The sequence below is a fragment of the Cyclopterus lumpus genome, chromosome 1 (genome assembly GCF_009769545.1).
Source record: "Cyclopterus lumpus isolate fCycLum1 chromosome 1, fCycLum1.pri, whole genome shotgun sequence".
Taxonomy (NCBI): Eukaryota; Metazoa; Chordata; class Actinopteri; order Perciformes; family Cyclopteridae; genus Cyclopterus; species Cyclopterus lumpus.
In genome coordinates, this window is record NC_046966.1 from 198,262 (window position 1) to 214,783 (window position 16,522).

Here is a 16,522-nt window from a genome sequence, read left to right on the forward strand (position 1 = left end):
ACACCCCGAAAGACCCCAAAGAAGAAACAAACAGGAATAAAGAGCTGTCGATGGAGACAGCCCCTGTACTTCTGCCATCAGCCCCAGTTCCCACCCCTTCCATCTATCCCATAATATGTTAATACCCTCCCCCGTACGCCCACAGCCCACTTAAAAGAGAAGCTCCACACACCATGGCCCCAGTAGAGAGACTATTAGGAGGCAGTGTAGAGTTTGACTCCACAGAAAGCAGAACAGTCGCAGACCTGATGAACAAGGTCGCACAGCTGCAGAGGGCATTAGCTGGCCGAGAAAAGGGCAGAGAAAGGGATGCTAGACAAAGTCAGCAAAGAGAGGAGGAAGACAGGGACCTAATGAGAAGAGAATTATGGTGGAAGAAAGAGAGGGAAAGAAAGGCAGAGGAAGGTGAACTGTCACAAGCAGAGCTGTCAGAACAGGGTAAAGACAACGTCAGTCCATCACATTACCATTAAGAAAGGCAGAGGAGGAAGCCCAGGAGAGGCGCCAAGTCATGACCTCCCCAATTCAGAGCGTCCCAATAGATACAAATAGGAGATAGGTCCCACCCAGATACCACTCCCTCGCTCATTAACGCCGTCCCTAACCGAACAACAGGCGATGGACGCATATGGACTGCGTCCTGGTGGCACCCCACCTCCAGCTCAGAGCCCCCACCTCCAGCTCTGAGCCTCCATTCTAATCGCATGGCCAACTGCGACACCTCAGTGAAGAGAAGCCAAATCAAGGCCCCAGCCCCCTCCACCCCCATCTCACAAGAAGAGGAGCCCTGCTTGACCTTTCCGGTCAATTAACTGTGCTATGCAACTGGCGCAGAGGAGGAGACAGCCTCCAAGACAGCAGAGGAGGAGACAGCCTCCAGGGATCACGACAACACCTCCCGAGGAGAGCAGAGGAAGCCCACAAAGAGGAGGATTTGGTCGACACATTCCAAACCGGAACCAGATGCCTGCAAGAATAGTGCAGGATGAAGATTATGTGGATCTTCTATGAAGAAGCCCGGAGGACCCGGCGCAGTGAATAATGGTTCCAAATGGGCGAGAACCTATCATCACCTGTGCCATGGATGCCATGGATTATGACACAACATCCATATGTCATGCCAGAAGATCCCTACCGTTGCACCTACAACTACGCCGCCGCCTAAGAAGAAAAGGAGGGTGAAGCTGAAGTCATCAGAACAGAAGCCATAATTGTAGGAAAAGAAGGAGTTGCAGCTGAATGTTTACTGTCTGCAGACCAAAGAGACTGGTATGCACTGCGACCTGACTCTGCCCCTCACATCACACTACTGATCAGAGCAGGTCATGAAGCAAGAAATATTGGCCCCATGATGGAGAGTCTCAAAGAAAGGTGGATTCCTACCAAATCCCCATATCTGTCCCACACCCCAATGGTGACTATTGGAAGATACAGCAACACTCGTATTCCAAGGGACAACTCCAACAACAACTTGACAGAAATCATGGAAAGGAACACTCAAATCATCCCTCCACTGATGGAATGTTGGAAGTGCCACCACAAATATGGTCAAGAGGAGACTATGATGTTGGCCACACCACTCAACATAACGTGGTAATGACTTTGAAACCAGATCAAGAGACGGTCTGGCGCTATCAATATCCGCTGCAACAAGAACAAAGAGATGGCATTCGAGAGACAATTCAAGGATTGTATGAAGCAGGCTTACTCATCGACGCAGAGTCCAACTGGAATACACAGATATTACCAGTCAAAAATCTGGTAACAGAGGCTGGAGAATGGTTCATGACCTAAGAACCATCAACAAAGCCACTATTGCACAGAACATTCAAGTGCCAAACCCGTAATGCCACAAGGCTACAGAGATAGCCCGGGTTTGTTTAATGCAGCCCTGAAGCAAGACCTCAAAGACTTCATATTACCGGAATACACAGTACTTGTAGAGTACGTGGATGATCTGCTGTTAAGCTGCACCAACTGCAGAAATTTGTCTTAGAGTGACGAAAGACCTTCTAATGCTGTTAACCAAAGCAGGTTATGAGGTGAAGCGCTCAAAGACTCAGATTGCAAAAATGCAGTGTCATTCCTGGGACAACTGATCTCAGGAGACTCGTGCGCTCTGTCTGCGGGACAGAGGTCGGCCATTTTGAGTGCAGCTAAACCAAAGACGGTACAAGAGATGCTGTCATTCCTGGGCCTAACAGGCTACAGTCGACACTACGTTCCTGACTTCACGTCTCTCACACAGCCATTCAGAGACATGCAAACTGAAGCAGGAAGCCGAAACATGGAAGCTCTGCTCACATGGACAAATGATGCAGAAGAGGCATTCACAAAGACCAAACAAGAAGTTGGCTAAGCCTCAAAGCTGTCTACACCTGACCACAACAGGCCCTTCCACCTTGATGTTTCTGAATCAAGCGGGATAGTGTCCGCTGTTTTGTTTCAGAAAAAGGAGGGAGGAGAGAGACCTGATGTACGACAGCTCAAAGTTAGACCACATCGAAAAGGTCAAAACAGGTTGCACAAGACACTTGGCAGTCCTGAAAAGAGCAATTGAGAAAACTGCTCATGTTGTGATGTGTCTCGAGCTCAAGGTCAACACAGAACATGGAGTTCTTGCCTAGTTGACCTCAAGTGCATTCTCGATGACAAGATAAGATTTCAAAAGTCTTACAACAGCTACATATCAGTCTCATACGAGCCAAACGACATGGCCGATGGACTTAATGTGAAGATGGAAATATTGCCGTCTCAGTCGTGCAGCAACAAGAGAAAAGACATTCAACCATTTCTGCGGAAATCATCGCACAGCCAGCATCTGCACAGCTAGCAGAAGTAGTGGCATTGACAAAAGTACAAAAGTCAATTGAAGCAATTACTGAGAGCCATCCTGCTACCACGACACGTAGCAGTGATGAAGTGTAAAGGACACCAGACCACAAAGACAAAAGTGGCAAAAGGCAACGAAGCCGCTGACCTCGCAGCAAAGAAGGCAGCAGGCTATGTGAAACAAAGGACAGACATAGCCGCACCGGAACTACCAAAACTCGGAATAGAAGACATCAAGCTCATGCAGAAAGAAGCAGAGCAGAGCAGAATCAGTGGGACACAATGGAGCCGTCCAAAAGAAAGGACTCTGGAGATCACATGATGGACATAGTGGCACCTGCAAGGATGTGTCAAGGACTCATCAGACAGGCACATGGTCCCTCTCACGTGAATCCCAAAAGAACAGAGGAGGAAGTTTCCATCCTCTGGTGGCATCCTATATGACTGAGATGGTGAAACTCATCACCATGAATGTCCCACCTGCAATGATTTTAGTATGAAAAGACCATACAAATGTCCACAAGGAGAGTTCCCAGTGCCAGATGCTCCATTCAAAGAAATATGCATCGACTACACCGATATGGGTGCAGAAAACAGGAAGAGAGGTTTCAGATACCTACTCGTGATGATCGACAGATACACCAGATGGGTGGAAGCGATCCCCTGCAAGAAAGAAGACTCAAAGACAGTCTTAAAATGGCCGAAGAAGGAACTTATCCCGAGATATGAAGTTCCAAGGAGAATAGGGTCTGACCACGGCACACACTTTGCAAACAAACACCTACAAGAGGTGGAAAGACACCTAGGAATTACACACTCACACGGAGCAGTCTATCACCCACAATCACAGGGTATAGTCGAGAGAGCTAATCGGACGATTAAGTCAAAGATAGCTGAAATATGTCATGGCACAAAATACCTAGCTGCAAATATTTTTGAGAAGAAATGAGAGATTTCATTTTCTCTTTCAGTAGGTGTTCGAGCAAGAGAGGAGAGCCAGACGAATACCAGCTCGCAATCAGATCCTAGCAGGATTTGAAATAGTTAAAAGAACATAGAGTTGATCAATTACATATAATATAATCCGCAGAGATAAATAAATTAAGAGATAAATAATTTAAAATAGATGGGATTGGACGAGTAATTAAGACTCCGTTGGACAACAGAAGCGCATTTAATAGTTGATTCCTCCCACGGGTGAGAAGCTGTTCCTCACACGGAGTTCGAGATTGCTAATCTGATCCTTGATAATTGAGTTCGAGATTGCTAATCTGATCCTTGATAATTTAGTTTGAGATTGCTAATCTGATCCTTGATAATTTAGTTTGAGATTGCTAATCTGATCCTTGATAATTTAGTTTGAGATTGCTAGTCCGAACCTGGATAATTCAGTTCCTTAAGAAATAATTTGAGATAATTTTTGAGAAGATTAAAAGAAAACATAGAAATAGAATGACTACTTCTCAGACATGTTGGAGAATTGGTTCGGGAAATATGAAATTATTTCCAAATATATTTCAGATATCCAACTTTAGTTAGAGCCGGCGCAGAAAGCCGCTCTGTGTGTTTTAATTCTCTCCCACAGCTACACTCGTCTCTCCATCGTCGACCTTTATTGTGTACCTGGCTGCCTGCTGTGATGGACCTCACCAACAGATGTGCTGCCAACAGAGGAGTATCGTGCACCTTTAACACATTGATTCAAATTATTAAAAAAATCACAGAAGTATGATGATAATAAAATAAATATAGTGTTTGAACTTGCTGTTTTCCTTTTACTCGAGGAAATTGAGGAATGGAGGAATGCAGAGGAGGAGACCATGGAGGAGATGAGCATGCAGAGAAAGGAGACCATGGAGGAGATGAGCATGCAGAGAGAGGAGACCATCAAGAAGATGAGAGTGCAGAGAAAGAAGATGCACATAGACATATGCACAGATAGACACATATCTGATCACAACACTCCTAGACGTTAGTTACTTTGCAGAGCAGGGTCAAAAGGAGGGAGTGATATTGTTTTTTCATCCACAGGTATTGATAATAAAGATTGTATTACAGTGATGTTTACAGTGCGGTGAAATAAAATCCAATACAAGTTGTTTATACTATGGAATAGTATAAAAGGAGGGACTGTTAGGTTGTAGTGGATTTTATATATATTTGCACATGTAGATAAGAGAAGTTTATGTTTTAAATTAATACATAAAGAAAGAGATGATAATTAATTTGGGATATTATGAGGAATATTCTGGAGGAATGTATTGTGAAACATAAGAGAGGATCACTGTTTTATTATTCTGTTTTAATGACAAATGTAATGATTAACTGTATGATGCATGAGAATGAATGAATGTTTTATTGTTTAGACAATGGTCAGGATAATAGGGTTTTATTGTGAAGGGGAACTTCCTGTCCTTGACCGGAAGAGTGAGCTTTGACCCCGCTAGTTTACTAATTGGCGTAGCGAACAGAATTGCTGCATCCTTTGAACTGACCAATGGAACTAACCTTTAGGTGTGAATTCATTTGCATGACCATACTAATAGCCGGGCATTTGTTCTGGGAGACATGGTTCTACTGGTCTGGAGACATGGTTCTACTGGTCTGGAGACATGGTTCTACTGGTCTGGAGACTCGAGACAGCCCCGGTCTGTGGCTCCCTGGGAGCTGCAGTCCGTCTGTGGAGAGTTCCTCCTTTCTGGCCCCACGATCGTGAACGCTATATGAGTATTATCTTTGCCATTAAATATTGTTAAACTTTAACTCGAATCCTGAATTTCCTGCGGCCACGGGACCCGGAGCTTTGAACACGAATCTTACAATAGGAATAAGAATCAATCATTGTGTTTTTGAGATGACGATATTAGCTGGTAGATCTGGCAGTGTTGGTGCCGAGCAACAGAAGTTCTTGTATTTTAAAAAGTGGTTATCGTAGTCTGGCATAGCCATACCTCCACAACCAGTCTGACCTCACACCACAGCGTCTTCAAGTGTTTACAACATGGAAACAATGACAATTGAAAGTCCATACTCATGAATTATTATTATAATAATTTTTTCAACAAACAAAAAAAATTATAATTTTCTAAATTCTAAATTCTAAAAAGAGACTAAAAAGAAGCTAAATTGCATCAAAACATGCATTTAGAAAAAGGTCAACTAATGTCACATTATTAAGTGTTCAGATTTAATAATGAGAACTGCGTTCAATGACTATCATTATATAGACATCAATATTAGTTAGACATCAGTACCCCAGGGCTTCTTTTCTCTGCCCTCTATTATTTATGTTTCACCAAATCATAAGCAGTCATGGTATCATTTCAGCTGAACGCTGGACTGTATTTGCATATAAAGGCGGATGATCATTCCCAAATAAATAAATTAAAGCCTGACTTATCTCTTGTGAGAAAAAGGATGTGTGTAATTTCTTGCTCTACAATCGGACTTAGATGCTGCTCACTGGCTCTGCAGGACAATAACAGTAACAGTAGCTTTAGACAACTGTGTGATTTATCAAAGAGAGCCTTTGTTCCCACAATAAATCAATTTACACATTTTAAACTTTTGTAAAGCCACTGCATCTCAATAATATTGCTATTGTCATCTCTTGTTTTTAAATTGTTGTTGCTTCTATTGTTTTTCTTTACCATGTAAAATGTCTTGATTCCCTTTTAAAGCACTATACAAATTAAATGAATTATTATTATTATTAACCCTCTGCCAGGGCCTCATGCCACGTTGGATCAGGATCTCAAACCTTCAGCAGATTCAGCGTCTCCTCTTGTCGCTCTCTCCCTCTACGTGTATTTTTCATTCTTCTAACCATTTGAATAATGTTCTTTGGTATGTTAAGGTTTGGCAACATCTGGAAGCAATTTCAAAGTCATGCACATCCATTTTCTTCAGTTTACAATGTATGTATAGTTTTTGTCATTTGGACTGTCTATACTGTACCTTCATTATGTTGGTTATTCTCTCCACAAGACATATATTGCATGTATGTCTGTCTATTGTGTTTTCTTGCTCTTCTTGAGGTTTCTTCCAGTTCTTTCTCATCTGAAGAGCTGGTCCCAGGACAGAGGGTGTCGTAAACTGGAGATTACAAAGACACTTGAGGCAATCTGAGATCTTTTTAATACGAGTTTAAAGAGCTACATGAAGTTTAGCATGAATTCCGTCAGGAAGAATCTCTCTACAGTCCTTTTCATTAATAATCTCTCAGTCTCTCTCTCCGTGAAAATGCTATCAGTTTATTGTGGCCGTTCACTTTAAATTAACCAACCAGATTATTCAGTTTCCTGAAGCCAAACATCATTGCTGTCACATATTAAAAAGGTTCTCCTCTCTGCTGTTGTCAGTTGTCATTTCAACACAAAGGGATGTGACCCTCCTCCACCCAGTTACCTTTAGTCAGCATCATTCCTGCTCCTCATTCATTTCATCACCACCGCCACCATTGTCTCGACTCCTTATCTGACCTCAGCATCACTACTCCTTTTCTAATATGCTACTGAAGTAGATAGAGTCCAATCACCAAAGAGCACTATTCAATTCTGATGCATGTGTAATACATTATTGTTCATTCCAATAAAACTGACTTGAGTCTGCAGTCAGTGTTTTACAAACGTTCAGCTCTTTTTTAATGTTTTGTTTAATGTTTTCAGCCACAGAAGGCAGCAAGCTGATTCTTACTGAGGGTATTGTTTCCTCCTTACAACCTGTTGGATTCTACCATTGAAGTCGTTGTACAACAAAACAAATAAGCCATTCTTTTTTTTCACGCTGTAGCCTGATCTTATTTTAAGAAGGCAACAGTCCTTGTTTTATTATTAGAATAAACTGTGAGTCTAAATCTGGCTCAGCTTGCTAAAGGCCTCAGTCTGCTGTAACAAGCTGCTGATAGCACATGTAATCTCCCTTTACGGGGGCTCCCACTGTTCTACTGTCTCAAGATGGGCTACATGGTGATTTGTTCTACACTGGAAAGAATATATGTAGTTTACTTTGCATAAAAGTGGTCAAATTAACAAAATCCTGTTAAACCTGCGTTTACACAGACACACAACCTACGCATGAGGTTTTTATTTAACTCAGGTCAGTCTGTGTCTCCTGTGGGTCAATACTATTCAAACCGTCTACTAGCTGTGAATAATTGTAAATGAAAGCAGCAGAGATCAAAAACAGCTGTGTGTGTCTCTGTGTGTGTGTGTGTGTGTGTGTGTGTCTCTCTCTGTGTGTGTGTGTGTGTCTCTGTGTGTGTGTGTCTGTGTGTGTGTGTGTGTGTGTCTCTCTGTGTGTGTGTGTCTCTCTCTCTCTGTGTGTGTGTCTCTCTGTGTGTGTGTGTGTCTCTGTGTGTGTGTGTGTCTCTCTGTGTGTGTGTGTGTGGCTCTCTGTGTGTGTGTGTCTCTATGTGTGTGTGTGTCTCTCTCTGTGTGTGTGTGTGTCTCTCTGTGTGTGTGTGTGTGTGTCTCTCTCTGTGTGTGTGTCTATCTGTGTGTCTCTCTGTGTGTGTGTGTGTCTCTCTCTGTGTGTGTGTCTATCTGTGTGTGTGTGTGCGTCTCTCTCTGTGTGTGTGTGTGTGTCTCTCTGTGTGTGTGTGTGCGTCTCTCTCTGTGTGTGTGTGTCTCTCTCTCTGTGTGTGTGCGCGTGTCTCCCTCTGTGTGTGTGCGTGTCTCTCTGTGTGTGTGTGCGTCTTACTCTGTGTGTGTGCGTCTCTCTCTGTGTGTGTGCGTCTCTCTCTCTGTGTGTGTGCGTCTCTCTCTGTGTGTGTGTGTGCGTCTCTCTCTGTGTGTGTGTGTGTCTCTGTGTGTGTGTGTGCGTCTCTCTGTGTGTGTGTGTGCGTCTCTCTCTCTGTGTGTGTGTGCGTCTCTCTCTGTGTGTGTGTGTGTGGGTCTCTCTCTCTGTGTGTGTGCGTCTCTCTCTGTGTGTGCGTCTCTCTCTGTGTGTGTGTCTCTGTGTGTGTGTGTGCGTCTCTCTCTCTGTGTGTGTGCGTCTCTCTCTGTGTGTGTGTGTGCGTCTCTCTCTGTGTGTGTGTGTGTCTCTGTGTGTGTGTGTGTGTCTCTCTCTCTGTGTGTTTGCATCTCTCTCTGTGTGTGTGTGTGCGTCTCTCTGTGTGTGTGTGTGTCTCTCTGTGTGTGTGTGTGTGTCTCTCTGTGTGTGTGCGTCTCTCTCTGTGAGTGTGTGTGTGCGTCTCTCAGTGTGTGTGTGTGTGTGTGCGTCTCTCTGTGTGTGTGTGCGTCTCTCTCTCTGTGTGTGTGCGTGTCTCTCTCTGTGTGTGTGTGTGTCTCTCTCTCTGTGTGTGCGTCTCTCTCTCTGTGTGTGTGTGTGCGTCTCTCTCTGTGTGTGTGTGTATGCGTCTCTCTCTGTGTGTGTGCGTCTCTCTGTATGTGTGTGTGTGTGCATCTCTCTCTGTGTGTGTGTGCGTCACTCTCTCTCTGTGTGTGTGTGCGTCTCTCTCTGTGTGTGTGTGCGTCTCTCTGTGTGTGTGTGTGTGCGTCTCTCTCTCTGTGTGTGTGTGTGTGCGTCTCTCTGTGTGTGTGTGTGTGCGTCTCTCTCTGTGTGTGTGCGTCTCCCTCTGTGTGTGTGCGTGTCTCTCTGTGTGTGTGTGTGCGTCTCTCTCTGTGTGTGTGCGTCTCTCTCTCTGTGTGTGTGCGTCTCTCTCTCTGTGTGTGTGCGTGTCTCTCTCTGTGTGTGTGTGTGTCTCTCTCTCTGTGTGTGCGTCTCTCTCTCTGTGTGTGTGTGTGCGTCTCTCTCTCTGTGTGTGTGTGTGCGTCTCTCTCTGTGTGTGTGTGTATGCGTCTCTCTCTGTGTGTGTGCGTCTCTCTGTGTGTGTGTGTGCGTCTCTCTGTGTGTGTGCGCGTCTCTCTCTGTGTGTGTGCGTCTCTCTCTGTGTGTGTGCATCTCTCTGTGTGTGTGTGTGTGTGCGTCTCTGTGTTTGTGTGCGTCTCTCTCTCTGTGTGTGTGCGTCTCTCTCTGTGTGTGTGTGTGCGTCTCTCTCTGTGTGTGTGTGTGCGTCTCTCTGTGTGTGCGTCTCTCTCTGTGTGTGTGTGTGCGTCTCTCTTTGTGTGTGTGCGTGTCTCTCTGTGTGTGCGTTTCTCTCTGTGTGTGTGTGTGCGTCTCTCTGTATGTGCGTCTCTCTCTGTGTGTGTGTGTCTCTCTGTGTGTGTGTGTGTGTCTCTCTGTGTGTGTGTGTGCGTCTCTTTGTGTGTGTGTGTGTGTGCGTCTCTCTGTGTGTGTGTGTGCGTCTCTCTCTGTGTGTGTGTGTGCGTCTCTCTCTGTGTGTGTGTGTGTGCGTCTCTCTCTGTGTGTGTGTGTGTGGGTCTCTCTCTGTGTGTGTACGTCTCTCTCTGTGTGTGTGTGCGTTTCTCTGTGTGTGTGTGCGTCTCTCTCTCTGTGTGTGTGTGGGTCTCTCTCTGTATGTGTGCGTCTCTCTCTCTGTGTGTGTGTGCGTCTCTCTGTGTGTGTGTGTGTGTCTCTCTCTGTGTGTGTGTGTGCGTCTCTCTCTCTCTGTATGTGTGCGTCTCTCTCTCTCTGTGTGTGTGTGCGTCTCTCTGTGTGTGTGTGTGTGTGTGCGTCTCTCTCTCTCTGTGTGTGTGCGTCTCTCTCTGTGTGTGCGTCTCTCTCTCTCTGTGTGTGTGTGTGTCTCTCTCTGTATGTGTGCTTCTCTCTCTCTCTGTGTGTGTGTCTCTCTCTCTCTGTGTGTGTGCGTCTCTCTCTCTCTGTGTGTGTGCGTCTCTCGCTGTGTGTGTGCGTCTCTCTCTGTATGTGTGCGTCTCTCTCTCTCTGTGTGTGTGTGTCTCTCTCTGTGTGTGTGCCTCTCTCTCTCTCTGTGTGTGTGCGTCTCTCTCTCTCTCTGTGTGTGTGTGTCTCTCTCTGTATGTGTGCGTCTCTCTCTCTCTGTGTGTGTGTGTCTCTCTCTGTGTGTGTGCGTCTCTCTCTCTCTCTGTATGTGTGCGTCTCTCTCTCTCTGTGTGTGTGTGTGTCTCTCTCTGTGTGTGTGCGTCTCTCTCTCTGTGTGTGTGACAAATCTTAGTGCTAATCTCGACATCCATTAAGTCATGTTAAAGGTGTAATGAGCTGTCTAGCAGATGCAGACTGCATTACTATAAAGTTCTTTCAAAGAAAATAAAAAATGAGATACATATTTGGGGTTTCACTTTTTCATTATATAAACAGTCGCCAGCCCACTGTCTGTGTGCGTCTCTCTCTCTGTGTGTGTGTGTGCGTCTCTCTCTCTCTGTGTGTGTGCGTCTCTCTCTCTCTGTGTGTGTGTGCGTCTCTCTCTCTCTGTGTGTGTGCGTCTCTCTCTCTCTGTGTGTGTGCGTCTCTCTCTCTCTGTGTGTGTGCGTCTCTCTCTCTCTGTGTTTGTGCTTCCTAACTACTACCTTGCGAGGACTAGGCAAATGGACCTGTACTTGTATTTCTCTTTTCTAGTTTTCCGACCACTCAAAGCGCTTTAACAATAAAACGCTTTGAGTGGTCACACACCCATTCACACACTGATGGGAGGAGCTAAGGTTCCACCTGCACAGCAGTAACTAACATTCACACACTGATGGGAGGAGCTAAGGTTCCACCTGCACAGCAGTAACTAACATTCATACACTGTAGAACAGCTACAGGAGACATTTGGGGTTAAGTGTCTTCCTCAAGGACACATCAACTTGGGCTACCGGAGCCGGGGATCGAACTGCCGATCCTCTGATTGAAGGACGACGCTGATCTCCACTGAGGTCTGTCATGAAAGCATGCCGATCTTATCTACCTCACGGCACTCGTTAGAGATGATGACGCAAAGTGCTTGTTTTTACAAGGAGCCCTCTGAAGGAAATGTTCACCAAAAGGATCATCAATTAGTTTGTGCTTTAAAAAAAATATTCATTACAACCACTTCAGGTCAAGGTGTTCACATAAAGAGAGAGGTATTGTTCAATTTCAGGATCAGATTCAGAATCAGAATTGTTTATTGGCCAAGTACATTGCACATACAAGGAAGATGACCAGGGCTCCGTTCCTCGTACATGGTTCAACTAAGTCGATCAAATGTCCTATTAGCCAGCCTAAATTAACCCAATGATTGAAGTCAGGCTATCTGGGTTTCTCAAAGGCTGATCCGTGCTCAAACAATCTGGTTCAATCGAACCAGATTTCAATAATCAGGATAGTTGAGCTAGTTGATACTCCTACTTCAAAAGGGGGAAGCGTCGATCACAGAAACCATGATTTTCTAACAGCACAAAGGCAAATAAAGACCAAAGACTCCAGATTTTACAACACAATAGGGCATAATGATAAGCTCTGTTATAAATAGTGATAGGAATGCATTTTCATTAAATGATGAAATATTGAATAACTCAATTACCTGCAATTCCATAAGCCCTCTTTGATTGCTTTTACTCGGACATGGCCAGGGAATGTAATGAACACATCCATAACTTTCTTAAGCTCTAAATAAACTTTACAATGTACAACAATGTACCACACTGTACAACAATGTACCATAATGTACAACAATGTACCACACTGTACCACACTGTACAACAATGTACCACACTGTACAACAATGTACCACAATGAACAACAATGTACCACACTGTACAACAATGTACCGCACTGTACCACACTGTAGAACAATGTACCACAATGTACAACAATGTACCACACTGTACAACAATGTACCACAATGTACAACAATGTACCACACTGTACAACAATGTACCACACTGTACCACACTGTACAACAATGTACAACAATGTACAACACTGTACAATAATGTACCACAATGTACAACAATGTACCACACTGTACAACAATGTACCATAATGTACAACAATGTACCACACTGTACCACACTGTACAACAATGTACCACACTGTACAACAATGTACCACAATGAACAACAATGTACCACACTGTACCACACTGTACCACAATGTACAACAATGTACAACAATGTACCACACTTTACAACAATGTACCACAATGTACCACAATGTACAACAATGTACCACAATATACAACAATGTACCACACTTTACAACAATGTACATCAATGTACCACACTTTACAACAATGTACCACAATGTACAACAATGTACCACAATGTACCACACTTTACAACAATGTACCACATTGTACCACAATGTACAACAATGTACCACACTGTACAACAATGTACCACACTGTACAACAATGTACAACAATGTACCACACTGTACAACAATGTACAACACTGTACCACAAGGCTCTGCATACAGTCAATGCTCGTCTTCGGCGTGTAGTGTTCAATGTAGGCTCCAGAAGGTGATAAATGATTCCTTGTGGGCAGAATGGATAGTGCTCGTATAGGAAGTCATCATCACGTCATAAGAACTCTCTCCCTATAAAACGTTAATCTAACTAATATCGCTCCTTCATCAATGAGGAAGGGAGCTGCTAGCGTATCCAGCTAACTTAGTTAGCCTGCGCTGGAGCAGGTTCAAGTTTATGGATGTGTTGCTGTGGTGATTTTGACAAACTTGCTTTGTGGAACCGAAAAAACTGATTTATGTAATCTTATCTTGAATAATAAATAAATAAGATAAATATGGTCAACAAAACAGTACTTTAAAACAAGTTTGAACTGCATAAGGATGTCTCCTAATAAACTGCATCATCATAGAGAAACTTGTATTTGCATTTGTGATGCCGTCACAACAAAAGCCTGAAATAAAAAGGGGTTGGAATGATCTGTTGTGTAGATTGTGTGGACACAAAATCTCGGAGCAAAACCAAATCATTTAATATCCCTGCTGCAACAGCATAACTTGTGGACAAAGAGGGTTGAATGAATTCAGTATGAGTTTGAGTAAAAGGTCAGTATGTGATGTATCCAGCATTGTTACAGTATGTAACTTTGAAACCTCTCCACCATCTGACCTTCCACTAACTCTGAACAGGCCTGTCAGATGGGATGCCTATCAGCCAAAATATGTTTTTATGTAACATCTTTGAAGCACTCGCTGGCTGCAGTGATGGACTGTGTGTGTGTGTGTGTGTGTGTGTGAGAGAGAGAGAGAGAGAAAGAGAGAGACAGAGAGGCAGAGTTACTACTTCTCTCCTCTGGTTATGAAAACACAGTGATCGCCAGCACTGGCAGACACTTGGTCTAGCTAATATTAAATCCCTGAAAAACACAAACTATTCTATACAAGGTCATCCATTTTGAGTTCTAAACATGGGAATGAAACAGTCAAACACATGGGACATAAAATATTTAATGAACATGAACCTATATTTATGGCAGATCACCTCTCACATTATTGGGAGAATGTTTTCAGTGGGATCTGCTGGAGTCCAGGGGGATGTTCAGGTTCGGGGAGGTTGTCATATCAAATATTTGACATCTTGATTCACTTTATTAAAGTGCTGTGTGCTTAGTGGAGCATTATAGCTTTCAGCAAAGTAAGGAAAGTATGCATAAGCTCACAGGCAGAGCAAGACAATGAATGACGCACTAACTAATTTCAGTTTTTATAGATTATGAATGGTTAAATTACAGGTACAAAACATGTTCCCGAAGGAAATGGGACTCAACATATACATTTCTAACTGGTTCACTCCAAACTGAGATGAAATGCCACAGAAATGCATCCTGACCCAAGTTGTAATAACCTGGAACTATCCATCAAACACAATAATGTCTGTTCAACCCATGCTGGGGTCAGTCTGGGGTTCGCCCTATTGTTGCTGGAGAGTAAGATGTTTTTAAGGCTATCAAACAGTCATGATTCTCCAAGCCGGGGATTTTAGAAAGGTGTTTTGCTTCCAGAAACTATGGTGTTTCAAAAAAAAAAAAAAAAATGATGTAACAAAAACTGTTATCATGAACCACTGTTCAACTTGACTGTTTAGTCTGAACAGCTCCCAGGCCCTGACATGTCCTCAGGGGCTGGTCCATCACTTCATGGTTCCAGATCAATCAAACCGCACCAGCCAGCAGGCTGTGTTATAGCTTAGAATGCTTAGCAACAAGACTTTACCTCGAGGACAAATACAAGAAAGACTGAACTTCTTGAAGTGTAAAGTGCTTCCAGACACCTCAGTGTCACAACTGTTAGTCATACTAAACCGTGACCAACAGAGTTTGACTGGTCCTCCCTTTAGAATGCCTTCCCTGACCCAATGAGTAGGTGATGAGTCAAAAGAGAAACCTTCCTGCTTCCGCATAGTGTGACATTACTAACAGTTAGCTGGAACAGTTCAACAGTTGAAGGTCAGACATCGTTCATCATGTTTGGGTGCCTTGGATGTTGTAATCTCCAGAACAAAGCAACAGTCAGTTGGTCTGAACAAGACAGTGATGAATCAAAGTGAAACCGACAGACCACTATTGGCTTTGAGCTGCACTGTTGCCTCTAAATGCAGCTGTTCTGTTAAAAAACAGCTTCAGACTGCCATCTTGTGGTCTTATTGAAAAATGTCAATGGAGCAGAATGATGGTCGTGACATGGGCCTCCACTGGTGATCTTTTATTCATTTACATTTTCATTTAAACAAGAACCACAAAGGAAATAAGGAGTATCCTTTAAGTCGTGCGTGTTGCATGAAGTTATCTATTCATTTACAATTCCTCTACCATTGAAGATTACAAGCCTGATGTGGAGAATGGAGATCCATAATGATAAAATCAATATTTGTAAGTAACAATGGAAGGATATGAATAATTTGTTGGGAGGCTTTAGAGGCACTTTGGGCCCCCAATACTGTCCCCCCAACACATTTTTCCCAGAGTCCCAGAAACTAACCTGTATTGATGAGCTGCAATACTATAGGCCAAGGCTAGTCATAAGCATAATAGCAACCTGAAATATACTATAAGATACAACAAGTTTGGGGAAAATGCAGGAGACATTTCAGCTTTTTGCTGTGCTATTATGATGCATATTACCAAACACATTTTAAATGAATGCGATTCCATCCATCCATCCATTTTCAATACCGCTTATCCTCATTAGGGTCGCGGGGGCGCTGGAGCCTATCCCAGCTGACATAGGGCGAAGGCAGGGGACACCCTGGACAGGCCGCCAGTCCATCGAGGGCACATGTAGGGACATACAACCATTCACCCTCACATTCACACCTATGGGCAATTTAGAGATCAATTAACCTGCAGCATGTCTTTGGACTGTGGGAGGAAGGCAGAGAGCCCGGAGAGAACCCACGCTGCCACGGGGAGAACATGCAAACTCCACACAGAAGGACCACTCCGATCGGGAATTGAACCCGCGGCCCTCTTGCTGTGAGGCGACAGTGCTAGCCACTACACCACCAATGCGATTCCCACAAAGTAATTGCCACAAAGACAATCTGTGTTCGCCATTGTTCACATTGTATTATGAACAATGTCAGTTTAGGGGTATTGCCGAATGTCATTGGTCTACGTGTGAGTTCATCGTTCGATAGCCGATGCTGCCCCGCCCCAGATAATGTATAATAATATATGACTGTGTACAGTGTATTGACCTTTGTTGTGCTGATAAGTCACACATGCATTTATTGACATATACTGAGGTCATTGAAGCAGTGTGCAGCGTATCTGTGTAGCTTACAGTGAATCAATAGCATGTCATTTAAAAATACATCCCTCTTTGTTTATTGAGTGATAACGTAATGAACTCAATATGTAGCACTGGATTCATTTTGTTT